The sequence below is a fragment of the Ciconia boyciana genome, chromosome 5 (assembly GCF_034638445.1).
Source record: "Ciconia boyciana chromosome 5, ASM3463844v1, whole genome shotgun sequence".
NCBI lineage: Eukaryota > Metazoa > Chordata > Aves > Ciconiiformes > Ciconiidae > Ciconia > Ciconia boyciana.
In genome coordinates, this window is record NC_132938.1 from 17,793,620 (window position 1) to 17,809,275 (window position 15,656).

Sequence of the window (15,656 nt, forward strand, 5' to 3'; positions counted from 1 at the left end):
TGTTTAGTTTATTATACAATAAACTGTCTTTCATTTTATTGAGCACACTAAATATGTAAAAACTTTCATTCTCATAAATACATGTTTTTCTTCAAATGTTAAAAATGGTTTTATAAATCAGTTGCAAATAAAGTGATTATGACTTTTTCCCCTTTTTCTGGGTTGTGTATCTCAAATGCTTGGTCCTAATAATGAAAAAACCTCAGTACTTAATTAATACATAACCTGATTATCAGCATGAGTTGACAAGAAAGTTATTTAGAAACTAAATACAATAGCCATTCCACTCCAATGCATGTAATATAAATACAATGCTACTGCAGGTTAATTAAATACCAGCTAGTTACTTAAATGTAATTGTTGTGAGAAATCTTTACTTTTCAGTGTGATACATGAAGTGAAAACAGTATTTTAAGATGACCTTAGACTTAAGATGATACTTAGGCTTACAGTAATACACATAGCTGGAACATAGCAATTATTAATATAGTGTACAATGTAAAGCATATACCAATACACCACTACGGGTGGTCTGTTGGCTTTGACAATTGAACCAGGCATTTTCAGACCTAGGTGATCAACAACAGGCACTCAAACCTCAATGTCTATCACCCGTGCAAGTGGTCCAGCTTGCAAGGGTTTTCACAAAAGTCAGGCAACAACAGAATCCACCAATTGTTTCATTCAAAAGCTATGGATACATTTAATGGCTGGATTTGAAATGTTTGGTGCAGTCTCTTCTGCTCCTTTGAGGCCCTGAGATTTAAATCACTTGCAGCACACAGGATCAGCAACAAAGCTGGAAATACACTTCTGAAGATGCCCCAGTCACGCTCCTGAGAGCCACTGTATCCACTCACGGCAGCTGCCTTCCCAGTGTGCAAGGCCAGGTTCATTCAGCGTAGTGAGCACTGAGTACCTCTTAATGCCTGAGCAATATGTAACTAAGCCAGAAAACATTTGCTACCCTCACAGGAAAAAAACCCCTGAGATAAAATGCCAATTTAAGACAAAACATGCATCTATCATACTCATTATATGTACACATGCAGAGAAACAAATATCTGGGTTTTTTATTTCTGCTCCTGTTTTTCCTGAAGACGTTACTGTTGGATTTCACTCCAAATTGCTGAGCAGGGTATCTTTCCTGCTTCACAACTTTACTTTGATTTTTGCCAAGCCTCCAATGGAGAAATGGTAAGCACAAGTTTTAGCATTCCAGCTCCTACCAGAGACCCCCGAGAGACTTCTTGGCTGGGTCAGAGCCTGTAATTCATCTTCCTTGCCAAGGCTCATCCCACCCAGCAGCGGCAGGACAATGAACGGCCCTGTGATACTTTCTCAAAATTCAGTCACACAAAGAGATATCAAAACTGTCCCCATGCCTTAGAAATCTGTTGTCATAGAGAGCTGCAGGTCCTTCCTCTTTGCTGGTGTAAACCTGATGAGTGTTTCCACGTGCAAACATCACTGCATTGACCAACCAAGTAGCCACAACAGTAAGTACAGGATATATATACAGGTGTTCAACAGAAGCCCAGCAACCAGCTTCTAGCAACACACCTCTGCGCACTGACCCTTCACTCAGGACAGCCTGGTGGGTGACATTACAAGCCCATATGAGAGTGTATTGTCCAACAAGTAATTACGAGCTACCACTCTCTGCCATTTGCCAAAAGAGAGGCTGCAGTATCATTTAACTGGGATCTTTCAGACACACTTGTCATAGGGAAGGAAGAGGAGAGGGCAGGATTTCAGCAATGTCATGTGCCACATTTGCAGCACCTGTTAACTCAGCAGTTGCGTATCACTGGAGCTACTCATGCAGCATCCAACAACATGGGAGGCAAAAGGGGAGCATCACATAGTTGGGATGCAAATGGACACGGGAAAGACAGAGAAGAGCAGGGAAAGTGCAGGGCCTCACCTCAACACCACATATACTTGCACCCACTCTTGCTTCCAAGAAGTCTGAAGGCAAGGAAAATGTGGAGACGGAATTACTGTGGATTCCCTCCCTGGATAGATGAAATATCCAGACTCCGTCACAGTTTGAATAATGTCCAAGGTCTTTATCTTACACTTTTGCATATTTTATGTCAGGAAGAAGGAAAAACAGAAAATGCAACACCCCACCCACAAAAAGAAACCTCAAACCTTAATAGAATATATAAATCCTCTGTCAAGCTTGGATACACTCTGCTGATTAATTCTCTGCTCCACCCTTGTCACAGGTGGGCCCAACTACTCTCACAGCCAAATGGTGACTAAAAGCAAATGAGGTGTCCCCTAGCCAAGCTGAAAAAGGATCCTGTTACTACAAAAAAAAAAGAAGAATAATAAAATCACCCCTTTTTTCTTGCAGAAAGGGGATGGTGAAGGCAAGGCTGCCCCCAAGCATCTTTAACTTATGCTCTGACAGGTTACGGGGGATTTTGCCAGAGTAATTATTTTTCTATTCAACAATAATGAGAAATTACCATGGCAACCTCCCTTTCACGTAGTGCACTCACACGCTCAAACATTGAAATCATGGCCTAAACATAACAAAAAAAAATTAATACTTTAAAAATATTTTGTATTAAAATAAACTTAAGGAATGGGTCAAAGGAGTGAAGAGGGCAGAGACAGCCAGCGAGCTGGGTCAGAAGTGAAGATGCCATGCTGCTGTAGCCAGCTACCCAAGCAGCAAAACGTCTTCTGCCACAACTGTCATTGTTCCCTCTGATCCCCTCCACCCCTGGTATTTTTTGTAATTTGAAGCATGGCTCAACTCTGAATAGGGTCTCCAAGTAAATGGAATCCTAGGGTTTCAATATTTTTTCCTGACTCTGATTTCTTTGGCAAGTGTAATCAGATTTTAAGTACAATGATGTTCGTTTTCCCCCTCCATCTAATAGTCCCACATGTTCACTGTGTGATCTGAGAGTCAAGCTGGGTTCTTCTTTACACCTTACACACTTACATGATTAAGAGTCTGCAAGCCAAATGAGGCTTTTCTACTTTCCTGTGATGGTGACTGCTGAACCAAAATAGGTCTTGCAACTGGAATATAAGGCCAATTGAGCCTATGGCATTTTCTCCAAATTCCTTTATTTTTGTTTAATGACTTGGAAGGCAGAATGGAGTTAATGTAAAAAGTCAGTACATGAAACCACGCTTGAGAGAGGATGCAGATACCTTGCAGGACAGAATTGGAATTCAAAATAATTTTGATAGATTGCAGAAATGATCTGAAATGAAGATGAAATTCAATAAGTGAAGTTACAAAAGCACAAATACAAAATGGGGAATAACTGGCTAAGCAGTACTGTAGAAAATGGTCCAGATCATAAAGGAAATATGTCAGCAATCTGTTGCTCTTGCAAATAAGGGAAATATCTTAGATATAACTCCCTTCCACTCCAGCAAACACATCTCTGGAAAGACTTCAACTGGAATAGTCCGTCCGCTTCTGGAGTACTGTGGACAGGTCTGGGACACCCACTCTTAAAGAATTTAGCTGAGAACAACAGGAATCACTGAGTTTAAAAACACAAGGAAACAAACAAACCAACCCCAAAAGACTCATAGGAAGCAAGGCAGAAGGACCTAGCTGTGTTTAGTATAAGACAGAAGAAGCTCACAGGGAACGTGACGACAGTCTTCAACCATATGAAAAGATTGCTATAAAAAAGAGTGATCACTTGTCCTCGGTGGCTAACAAGTATAGAAGAATTAATAATCAACTCAGTTTGCTGCCATTGCAGGTTAAAAGTGGTTTAATCCCCTGTTACAGATTTCTAGGCTAGTGTTTTGCAGAGGGGGAAGAGCCGCAGAGCACGGCTACTCTGTTCCCAAGAAGAGTGGATGCAGAGGTCCTGCTGCCTATGAGCCTTGGGTAGAGCTGCCCCATCGCAGCAGCTCCATGGCTTGTACCCGGTGAGAAGCGGATTTTTGTTTTCTCCCTCACACCGCTTTTGACTGCACACATATAACAGGTGTAAATAGTATATTAAAAAGAGAGTCACGGAAACAAATAAATGTGATTCTGAATACACACAGGAAACACATCTGTTCTGAAATTGGACCTTTTTTTTTTATATAATCACTTTTCAGGGAAGAATTGAATTTTAAACATCAACCTATGTGCCTTGGCATTGGACGAGGCAAAAATAAAAAGAGATAGTGCCCTTGGGAGCTTACATTTTTCTTCTGGCACTTGCAACCCTTCCCTATTGACACTTACTATTTTCAGAACTCTATACGTCCACACTCCTGTTGGCAACATACGTGCTTCTCAGATTCTTTCAAGTTAATGCTGTACGAGGAAACTGCTGTCTCCCCAAGGAGAGAATGGTATTCCTCCCCTCCTCCTGTTCCCAGAAAATCAAACTACACTTGAGCTTTTAAAATGCAGTTCAAGATAAGATTTTGCCATTAAATACACCTGCAAAACCTGCACAGCCATTACAAATTATGAAACTCACAAGATAAGTATCATTAAAAAATTGACACTAATGTTTATACTCAGAGCACGCTGACAGACCATTAAAAATAAAATGCCTGAATACAAGAAAGCAATAACTTTACCCATTAGCTTTAAATTAGACCCGTCTTGAGTCTACCCAACATATTTAAGGTTCTGATATAAATTTCACAGGAGTAACAAATTAACAGAGATCCATATATCTTAATTTTACACATTTGGACATTTGAGTACTGATCTATAGGTCTGGCCCTGCAATGCACAATGTTTTTATGATCTGGCATAGGGGTTTTTTGCTATTTATATATATTCTATATGGAACACTGATATTCTGAGTCTTAAATTGATTTTCTTGGAAACAGTATGAACAGAGTGAAAGAGTGGAATACTCATATACAGAATGTAGATGAGAAACCCATATAGTCAAATGGCTGTCTGTTATACAGGTACAAGAAGATGCACAGCTATCTTACATTCAGAGCATCTTTGCTAGCAATATGTGGTACCCTGTACAGTTATTAAAAGCACCTGAAAAAGAGGACCAAACTGGTTGCCCAGGGCTGGTTTGTAAGGACCACTCCCATTGCTTTTGCATTTGTTATTCTATCTATCTCATTTATTTTATCTTAAACATAAAGCATGTTTCACATAGCATTAAACATGCCTTTAATCTTGCAGCTAGTGGTATCTTACAGAATCTCCAGCTCCCCTTCCCCTGCCAGGAATGCCCGACTCTATTCCTTCCATTTGTTATTTCACACATATTCACAGTTTTAATGGTGTTGCTTGCTTTTATTTCACTTACTAGTGTGGCTGGATGCCATCTCTCAAACAATGTGTAGTAAAGCTGGCAGAAAGATTTTAAGACTTGGCTTTGGTCATAAGTAGTTTTCTGTTCCATTATATACTTGCAATTTCTTGCCAAAACTCTGCTCAATGCCCAAAACATATCAGTTTCTTCAGCTTACTTAATAATTAATTAAATTATTGTTTACATTCCACTTTGGAACTTATCTTCATTTGTACAGTAAAGAAACAACACCAAGTTTCTGTTTTATTGAAAAGGCAGAATATAGTCATGTAACAAATCCCCACAGCAATACCGCCTCAGAGAGACTGACTCGGGTGCAAAATGGGGGTAACATCTCTGCTTCTCATGTAAATCTGGAGTAACTTTAATTACAGGGAAAAGCTCATAACGGAAAGCTACTCTTACAGATTCACTGGAAATTCTTAATATATCAAGGATCCTATTTTTATTGCCTATAAACCACTACACTATAAGGCAACAAAATACAGGGCGAGGGGAAAGCAGTAATAGCTCATTTTCTGAATGGGGAACTGTGAAAATCAAACATTAATTATTTGAGTTCAGATAAAAATGTGAGAAACAAAAAAAAAAAAAGAGAGGCTTTGCAAAATATGCAAATTGATTCATGCCATTTTCTTGATGTATTCTGAACCCGGGGATGTGGGAATCAGCATCACTACAGCAAAACATTTATGCTGTAATGATACCGGCCGTAGAACTCAGCTTTGCAGGTACACTGCTTTGAGATAGCGTCACTTAGATTCTCAGATAGCAAGTCCACACTGGGAAATTATACCAGGTGTTCAGATTAACTGAAACATGCTGACACTGATATGAGGAAGAGAAATATTTTTCTTATATTTAGAAGGATGGTTGACCTCTTCCTTGTTATTTGGCCACTAACGTATGCCCAAATTAGAGACTTTTTGTGAGAGTAGTTGTGGCGACTGCTCGCTAGGCTGGCAAACAGCAAGATCAGTCTAGACACAGCTATAAAAGCATAGTTATTCCATTACATCTAAGCCATCCAATTTTTCCATCTACACAGATGCTACATGTATATCAAGTTGGATATCCTTTTAAAATTGGAGTCCTTAAAATTACGGAGATTTTCTAACTTAAGTTGTCAGGAAAGGATAAGACACAGAGCTATCTGGTTCAGTCTAATAACAGAATCAAAGAAGAATGCCCGGTCTCAAACCTATTATTTTTCATTGTTTAAATTTTACTGCAGCTTGTGGACAAAAGAGAAATGGATCCTTAAATATTCACTCTGTGCATGTTTCACTATTCAACTATAGCAAACACACAGATTGCAGAGTTTAATACTGCATTGTAAGCAGTACCGAGCAGAAAGGGTTAATTTATGAAACGTGTCATTTCACCTGCTTCTTTAATTTGAATTCATTATTTCCAGTCCTGGAACTTGTGCACAAGAATGGATAGCAGAAAGAAAGGGGAAAAATGCGCAATGAAGCTGGGCTCAAGACATATTCCACTGCCAATTCCTTATAGCCACCATGGCATCATCTTTGATATTTCACAGCAATATTATCAATAACTAGCAGAAGATGCTCTTTTGTCCTTTTTAAGTATATGGGATAAGATTGCACTTGGTCTGTATGGATAAGACCTATATTCTGGCTGTGTGAGCAAAAAGACTGGGCATTAACAACTAAATCATGTGCAGTTGTTAACAGAAATAGACATTTCCGCCCACAGCATAGTATCTGTTTGGACTTGGTATATATACAGTGCATGCTAAATCCATATTCAAAGTTGTTTTAAATTTGAGCCCTCTTTTCAATAGGCTGAGGATGTCTCCGGCTGACTGGGAACAGTAATGGATTCCCTTAGTAGTATTCTCCATCCATGATCGTTGCAGACAAATCACAGACTTGAGTCTTGTGTTTATCAAAAATGAACCACAGTTACACTTCTCTGTTCTGCCACAGAATACCCCACAGCCTCAGCCTTTGAGAATGGTTTATAGAGCTGGAATATTAAGTGTGTCTATTATCTATTGTACTACTGTCAGCCATATAAATGTTCTTATTTTATTCTGACATTTTGACCTGGTTTCTTTTTTACCTTGTTTACTTCCATCTATATGAGTAAATGGAAGCTACTATGCCATCTATCCCAATGAAAAGGCAATAACTAGTATTGCCATCAGTGAATGTAGAGCATCAAACATCATATGTCACTAGGGCACAGAAAAATTAGTATTTTTCCCAGCAACATTAGTAAAAGAGTCTCTCTGGGTCTAGCTACCCAACTGCAACAACTCCCAAGGCTCTAAAATTTAGTGAACACAAATGCTTTTAGCAGTTATTACAGTGAAAGTAAAATTATTACTGACAATATTTAAATACTACAATGGGAACACGATGAAGACAGTCCTTGACACCTCCATTTCACACTGGACTCTCATGACCTCTTTGTTCACTGAAGTCTCACGAGAACACCACGCATACTAGAGACAAGTACAAAGCTGGGACCTTCAGAGGTCCCTGCCTCTGAACAACTACAATCTAAAGTATGATCTAACAGACTGCATTTTGAGAGGTGAGAAGTAGCTCTTCAGCTGAGTTCAGAAAACATACTGCTTTTATCTCTTGTGCCTTCTTCTTGTGCAAGTGTAGTGGCCCAGGTAGGGAAGGGAAACCCAGATAAGACAAACCACATTTCTACCTATATTCCAGTTTCTTGGAGAAGTATCAAATGGTGACAGGGCTAAGTAATACAGCAATGAAGAGTTGATTTTATCATAAACAAAGCTTATATGGGTTGAAAAGGCATACAGGTGAGGAGATACGTCTCTATATGACACTTACACACCCTCTACCCTACAGGACTTTGAGAAAACTCTTGCTAAGACTCAGTAAAATAATTTTAAAATTAAGGATATGCTTAAATGCTTTGCTGGACTGGGATTCAAGTATGCATTTGTTAGCCTGCAAGTCAAATTAATTAAAGATTATGACTTCCTATTAAGCTTTGCAAACCAGGTAAGAGCATATCACAATGTTGGACAGCTCTGTCCAAGCAAAGAGCTGTTATTTCTTGGGAAGGTACATGAAGTGGAAAAGATCCACTGTATCGTATGTCCCATCTCCTTTAGAAGACAAGTAATCTCATGCACAAAAGCTTAATTTAGTAATAACTAGTCAGAAAAAAAAGAAAACATTTAAGAGGGAAGTATTTAAGAAATCACTCCCTTTTATTACTATTTACAAGCATATCTGTACTTTAAATTATATATTTTTGGCTGCATTTAAGTGCTTAGTAATATAACCATGGTTCTGGGTGTTCAGGTATCACCCAAAGAAACTGTAAGAGCACTATACAATTCCAGACAGTGCAGAGAAGCAAATGTTACATCGGTTTACAGAAATTCAGGTAAGAAGCAACAGTAAAGCACAAAATTGAGTTATTTGTTATGTATTATTAATAAAAAATACTGTATCTTTGCTGCATAAACAGAGCATATTATTTAAGCAAAAAACCACTGTGGGAATTAACAAATAATTTTGTAAGAGAGATATAGTCACCTGCAAATTATGTCCCTCAAAAGGTCATTCACATTTTTTATTCAGTTCATCTCAGAAGCCCCACTCTTGTGATTTTTTTAAAGGATTACTTCTTTAGTATAGCAAAAGTACATTTCAAGTTAATTCCTGTATACATTCTGTACTTATTAGGATTAGTAATCACAGCCATTTTTGTCAACTGTCAATGTCAATCTATCCACAAATATTATCTGTGCTAAATGTGTGTTTCAGAATCTAAACTCTACTTAAGAGAGAGACAAGAAAAAAGGTAACACTGAGGTATTCAGTTAAGTCCATCTTTTAGACTCTACTTACTTGGTCCAGTTTTCATCACTACATAGCATAATTAGTATGATCCATATCAGCCATTTGGGCCACTAGTCAGCTGAAGTTGTCAGATGCTCAGGTTTTTGAAAATAATACAGCTACACTTATTGCTTGTGATTTTTAATATACAAACACATATGCATTCAAACTTAATCAAAGATTAAGGCTGAGATTTTCAAAGCTACTTAAAAGACTTATGCATTCATTTTCCATTAAATTCAGTGGAAATCAGATGTTGGAATATTCTGTGCAAGGCTCCAATCCCAGCATGGAAATGGAACTTGTTACATTTGCTGAATCAAAGCTGGAGGGTGACAACAGGGCTGGGATTCATTTCACCCCAAGACAGTTGTCTAAATTCATATGAGATAAAAAGCCTCCTGGAGATATCTGTCTCTTCACTGACTGTAGAGGGAGCCTAGAGAATAGTTCTGTCTAGCCATGTAACTTTTACAGGCATAAAGGTAGGTAAAATAAATCCTATTCTACGTACCTACCAAGAATTTGAAATTCAGGAAGAAAACTGGCTGAGGTTTTGGGAGCTTACATAGTGAAGGACAAACATAAGTGAAAAGCTGGGTGAAACAACCATATCTACTTTGTCTAGATTTTTACAGTCTTGGCAGGAAAAGCTATAAATGATGTTCAAGTTTTTTTGCTTTCAATGCTCAAAGATCACCAGGCTGCCAGGTTCCTGCTGTTTCATATAAAAAGCTCCGAGTGGCAGACAGAAGTTGGAGCACTGGTTAAAGATTTCTGCCAGTATGAAATGTTTTAAATGAAGAAGACGTGATTATTTGCCTGGCTTCCTAACTTCACTCCCCAGCTAGTTATAGTTGCCAATAAAGGCCCTCAGGTCCTGTATTTTATCTCACCCTGTATTTGGATACAAAATTCCTGTACAAAATACAGTTAAACTAGAGGCAGAATTGTTCATATGTATCTTCCTACATCCTCAGAAATCTGAAATATAAGGAAATCCTAAGTCAAGACAACACATATCAAATATTGCCATTTCTTATCATATTATTCTGCTGCCATCAGACCACTCAGTTGCTCCCTGTTTCCCTCATGTAGCCCTATCCTTCTCAAGCACGTAACACTCACTAACGGGCATGTGACAGCCAAGTCTGATTAATGAAGGAACAATAATCAGGAGTCCAGGTTGCTCCTAAAAGCAAGGATGGGTTGTGCCAAAGACACTCACAGATTCTCAGTATAGACCATGGTTTACAAGTTTTGATGGTGAGAAACAGTATTAGCATAGGGCAGCGAACTTTTTAAACTGGCATTTGCATTTACAAATTAAAACTGATTCAAATTGAGATGTCTGAATCACCTGCTTACAATGAAAAAAACTACTTAGAACCAAAACTTTTACTGTTATTGCCGCGATAATATTGTATGAGAGTGTAACAGATCTCTGACAAGGGTGTTAAGGTTGCTACACCAAAGGATATTTAGTTCCTGTCCTGAAAGACACCAAAAGAAATACAGAGAGAATGAAGCACACATTGGGAAACCCAGAGGTTGTGATAATGGAGTGGTTTTGTGTGTTTGTTTTAATTATTAACTTTAAATTTTCACTTCAAAGAAATGGGAGAATTTATGCATGCCAAGAAGTGCTCCTTTTCAAAACTCTGCCTGCGCTGAGCAAAGTAGTACAGCTTTCTTCTAAATGGCATATATCTTGTCAACCTCATTTAAAGTAAAAAGGCATCAGTAGTAATAGTAAGAACGCTGTTTGGTGAACAATTCCTTCACAGAAGCCAGCTATTACATACTGTAACAAATTAAAAACTCCAAAAGTCTATGTGGGTCCCCAGAGAAATGCTATTTAATAAAGCAAACACCGATATTGAATGTGACAGAATTCCATTTGCTACAGAATCCCATCCAACTGAGTTTGGCTGCGGCTGAAGCAATTAGAGAAAGCTGTGATTTAATGATTATGCTAAAACCCTAGACAAACAAAGCTCTCACCTACCAAGTGGCCATTTAGCTGTATCACTACCACCAAAATGTATAAAAATCCTTGTAGGATTTCATTTGCTGTCAGTCAACTAGTAGCAACATGAGCAATTATTTACTAAAAATGTCTAGTTACTAGCTACCCTACTGCTCATACATGAAAACTGTATAAATCTAAATTTAAACAAAGTAAGCAAGGCCAAGTGTGAACTACATATGTCAGGGAAATCACCCACTAAGGTCATCCTTGTAGCTGAGACCTGATATGATCTAGTCGAAAGATCATAACAGGTCAGCGTTTAATCCTTTTTTTTTTTTAAGAAATCTTTATGTTGTATATGATAATCCACTGGGGCCTCACCTCTGGGTCCGTAAACATCTAATGAAATTTTAAACATCTTTTCCATCACAGCAGTAGCCTCCTATGAACTACAATCTATCACTTCAGACTCTGTGAACCTGTTAGATCAGCAGTAAAACTGACTCACTTGAGATTTCTTAGCTTTCACTAGATGGTATTTGGCCTTCCCTATTTTCTAATGCTTTTGAAATTTCTTTGTATAAAGTTGTAGGACATAAAGCAATATAAAAAAGGACTGTATGCATGTGGCAATTTGGAAAACTTGCTTACGGAAAGCTTGTGAATTTGCTTGGAAACGATGGAATTTCTTGGTGTGTTCATGCCAGCCGACAAGCTCCATTGTGAGAACTGACTAATGGTCTTTCTGATTTTTAACTTTCATATTAGTCTGAGAGCCGAGTGAGTGACACCTAGGACTGCTGATGTAGATTTTTACCCTCGTTGCCTTCCAGGTGAAAGCATCTTCTGACAAAGAGCAAGCAAAGCCTTGGAAAAAGCAGTTCCCTTCCTCCCCAACTTCTTTAAGTAACCAGATCTAGAGACATGGTGCATATCTATAGCCTAAACAAAAATATCAGTGTTGATATAGCCTTTTAAAACCATAAAGAATATGAAGTCTGGGAGAAAGCTCAAACACATGGAAAACTATTTTAAGAAAGAAAACATTTTTGTGTAACATGGTGAATCATGCACAGAACTGCTGCAGAGGAGAGTGAAATAACTTAAAGAAGCTATGTACAGGAATGTACTTCTTGGGGAGCTCAGACTTATTTTTAAAGATCTAAATCCTCATGCCTTAACAAAAGCATATAGTGTGGAGGCTTGGGGGTTTTTTGTTTGTTTGTTTTGCTACAGCTGTGCATTTCTAACTAAAATTAGCAATAATCATGTTCAGAACCCTAAAAATTTTTTTAAGTACTATGTGTTCCTCAAGAGCGCTGTAACCAGAACATCTACAGTTTCAGAGCTTTTCTGGAAGATTTGTGTTCAGACTACTAAAGAGCCTGAGAAGGCAGCAGTAGCCTTGAAAAAGCCAAGAAACTACATGGTCCCATTTCTGGGAATGTGTAACTGCCAGAGGGGCTGTCATCTGAGAGTGAGACAGAAAATCAGAAAAGATTCAGTGCTAATGTCTTCTTAGACCAGGGGAAGCTTATGTCAAGCTCAGCCCAGAATAAATGGATCCACACCAAGCAGCTTCATTTCTACCTGTCTAATGCAGTGACAACCACTGTGAGATGTTATCATATTTCTATGCACTATGTTTAATCAGACCCTACAAAATTGATCATAGCTGGATCTCTCTCTAGGTCCTCAAATAAAGACTATATCAAAATCTCACAGATCTTCTTCTGAGGGTGCTGTGTTCAGGTGCTGACTGTTCAAACATCTTCGGATTCTCCTTCTCCAAATGAGTTCCTCCACGATCAGCTTGACCTTCACACCTGATTTCTATATGTCACACTGAAGGATCACCTCTCTGCTCTAGAACAAATGACTTCTGTTCTTTTCTCTCCCTTTTCCTTTCTCCGTTCCACTTTCTGATTTGGAATAGTTTTTTCTACAAGCAGATGCACTGATACAGATGTGTATACACTCACTTTTTGTTGATAATCTCAGCTCCTGTAGTAGTGTCTACTGGATCAGGTCATCTGCCTTTCAAAATAATATATTAAGTTATCCCTGGTCTGAGGCACTCTAGAATGAATGTGAACTTTTTATAACCTCCACAACATGTGAGGTCTGAAACCTGCAAGAGGCCCATCAGAAACTGCCAGGTCAGCACAGAGCCCACCATGTATCTAGCGGCACATCAGCAAGGACAAAGGAGTGTATTGAAGATCAAATATGCTTCATATTAAGCAAGCAGCTCCTTGTTCAGACTCCTGTGAATGTTCTAGTTCAGTAAGGCTCAACATCTGGCAGGGGTCAGATCTGGGCTGACTTCCTTCTGACTTGATTAAATACTCTCCAGTACAGCTGAAAATTGCAGCCCTTTGCATCCTAAAGTCTCGATGGACTCACAGAACAAGTACAGAATCAAAGCAGCTTCCCCCTCTCTCCCTGAAAATACTCATGCACCTTGATCGGAAGGGACCACAAGCAGGATTATGCTGTCAGTATTCTCCTCATCCCTCTAACAATATTCCAAGCACTCATTAGCAGCAACCAAAGAGGTGATACCAAACTGCCCAGGAGAAATGCCCTAGAAACTGCAGAGATAATGAATATTTGGAACTGTATTATACAGTGTGCTGCAGATGTATGATCCTATGGCTTGTCAGTTGATATATACCAACTGAACCCAGTGGTCAGGATGGGACGTGAAAACAGAAGTGTCCTCTATGTTGTACAGGATGAGTCTCACAACCAAGAATGTCATACAGAAATATCTAACCTATCGGACCATCAGCAGCAGTGCCTTGCAAACATTAAAGAAGACATGTTCCTATGATAATAAGCACAGCAGTCAGGCATAATAGATGTTCCCTAAGAAATGTAAGGTGAAAAGGTGGTACTGTATGAAGTAACCATAGCTCTAAGAATTGATGTTTCCTACTTGAAAGACTACACTCCTTTTTCATTCCTAGAAAATGTCCACTTGCCAGGTGTACTTCTTAGATTTAATCAAGTACTTTTGTACTTCCAAGGTGGCCATCTGTTGGATTTTGAGAGAGAAAAACCCAAAAGTAACTTACCCCATGGTGAAATAAAGAGAAGCAGGCATACAATTTGTTCACTTTGACTACTGCTACCATAAATACCTCTAAGGAAACTACTATACTTCATGTTTCAATATATAAAAAAATTAATTCTCACCCAGATAATGATCAAAATAATTCTGGATATCTTCCTGATCGAAAGGGTCTACCCCAGGTGAGGTGCAGCAGTGTCTGTTCTGCATGCTGTAGTCCTGGGAGCAGACAGACTTTGTAGCTTAGCATTTGAAATTGTCAGTCTTTAGTATCTACTTTCTTGCTACAAGCTTAGAATAACTAGGTCCTCTATTCTTCTGCTGTAGACTGTGCACTCTGTAGCTTGTCCTATCAAAACAATTAACTTGAAATCAAAGCTCTCAGGTCCTCTAGATAGATACTAAAGTGTGTTCTTTTTCTTAAGAACAGGGGCCTATCCTGATGGTAGCCATGGTTGCAGAGAGACGCTTAAGTGTGACAAAATGCATTTAAACATGAGCAAGGGAATAAAGGGAATTCTAAACTCTTTTTCTTTTTCAATAGGATGGCATTTAAGCCAATTGCATGATCCTTCAGAGCCTGGCTCTGCTTTGGGTAGAGGCACTGAGTGGCTTGCCTATTTTAATTGCGTACGTTCATTCTCATGGCCATCAATATCAGATAACTGGAAGCTCACTTGGAGGCAGGGTGTTAAACAGAGTGCAAATTTCTCATTTGGAGCAGAAGAAACTGTGATCATCTTTGATATTATCTTTTCTCATTCAGCTTCTTTGATTTGAGTGTTGGTATCACAAGAAAGTGACCTGAACATATTAAAGATGATGCAAGTTTCACCATTCCCTGTTGCATATGACTTAAAAATTAACGGTTCATTAATATCCAAACAGATCTGCTTTGGGGAGACCTGATCAGAATTCAACACTAGATATCACAAGCATCTGAGAGCATGGCCAATGTGTTTTTAAAATGCCCAGAAGAAGCACGTCTTGTACATTACTTCCACTGCCATCACCTGCAAAAGCGGTATCTCTGCTTCACTGACAGAATATATACACAGAAATTTAATCTTTTTTCTCCAGTTCTCAAAGGGAGAGCATTTTGCACCAATAAAAGAAAAAATCAGTTTATTTTATCTAATTCATGACATACTCCCCACTGGTAGGAAGAGAAAGATGGCAGCTCTCCTTCCTTCATGCTTTGATAGAAAGTCAACAGAGAAGTAATACAAACTGACAGGTTTTTATGACTGACCTCCTGATACCTACCAGCACATAAACATGCAGTTGTTAAAACTTATCACTAGGGCCAGGGTTATCCCCTCTTGACTAGGAGTCTGCCAAGTCGTAAATAAATAAGCTAAAAATAGAGTACCAAAATAATGTGTTCTATTTAGCAGATTCTGCCACTAAAATATCATGTCCCAGAAAATCTCCAAACAGGAGAATTAAGATTTCAGTTTCATGTCTTT

At 38.6% G+C, this 15,656-nt stretch overlaps 1 protein-coding gene across 13 annotated transcripts in view; it reads right to left on the reverse strand.

The window, feature by feature from the left end:
• The window catches only part of LDB2 (LIM domain binding 2), a 222,762-nt gene that overhangs the window by 145,126 nt on the left and 61,980 nt on the right, over positions 1 to 15,656 (reverse strand). The window lies entirely within an intron of this gene.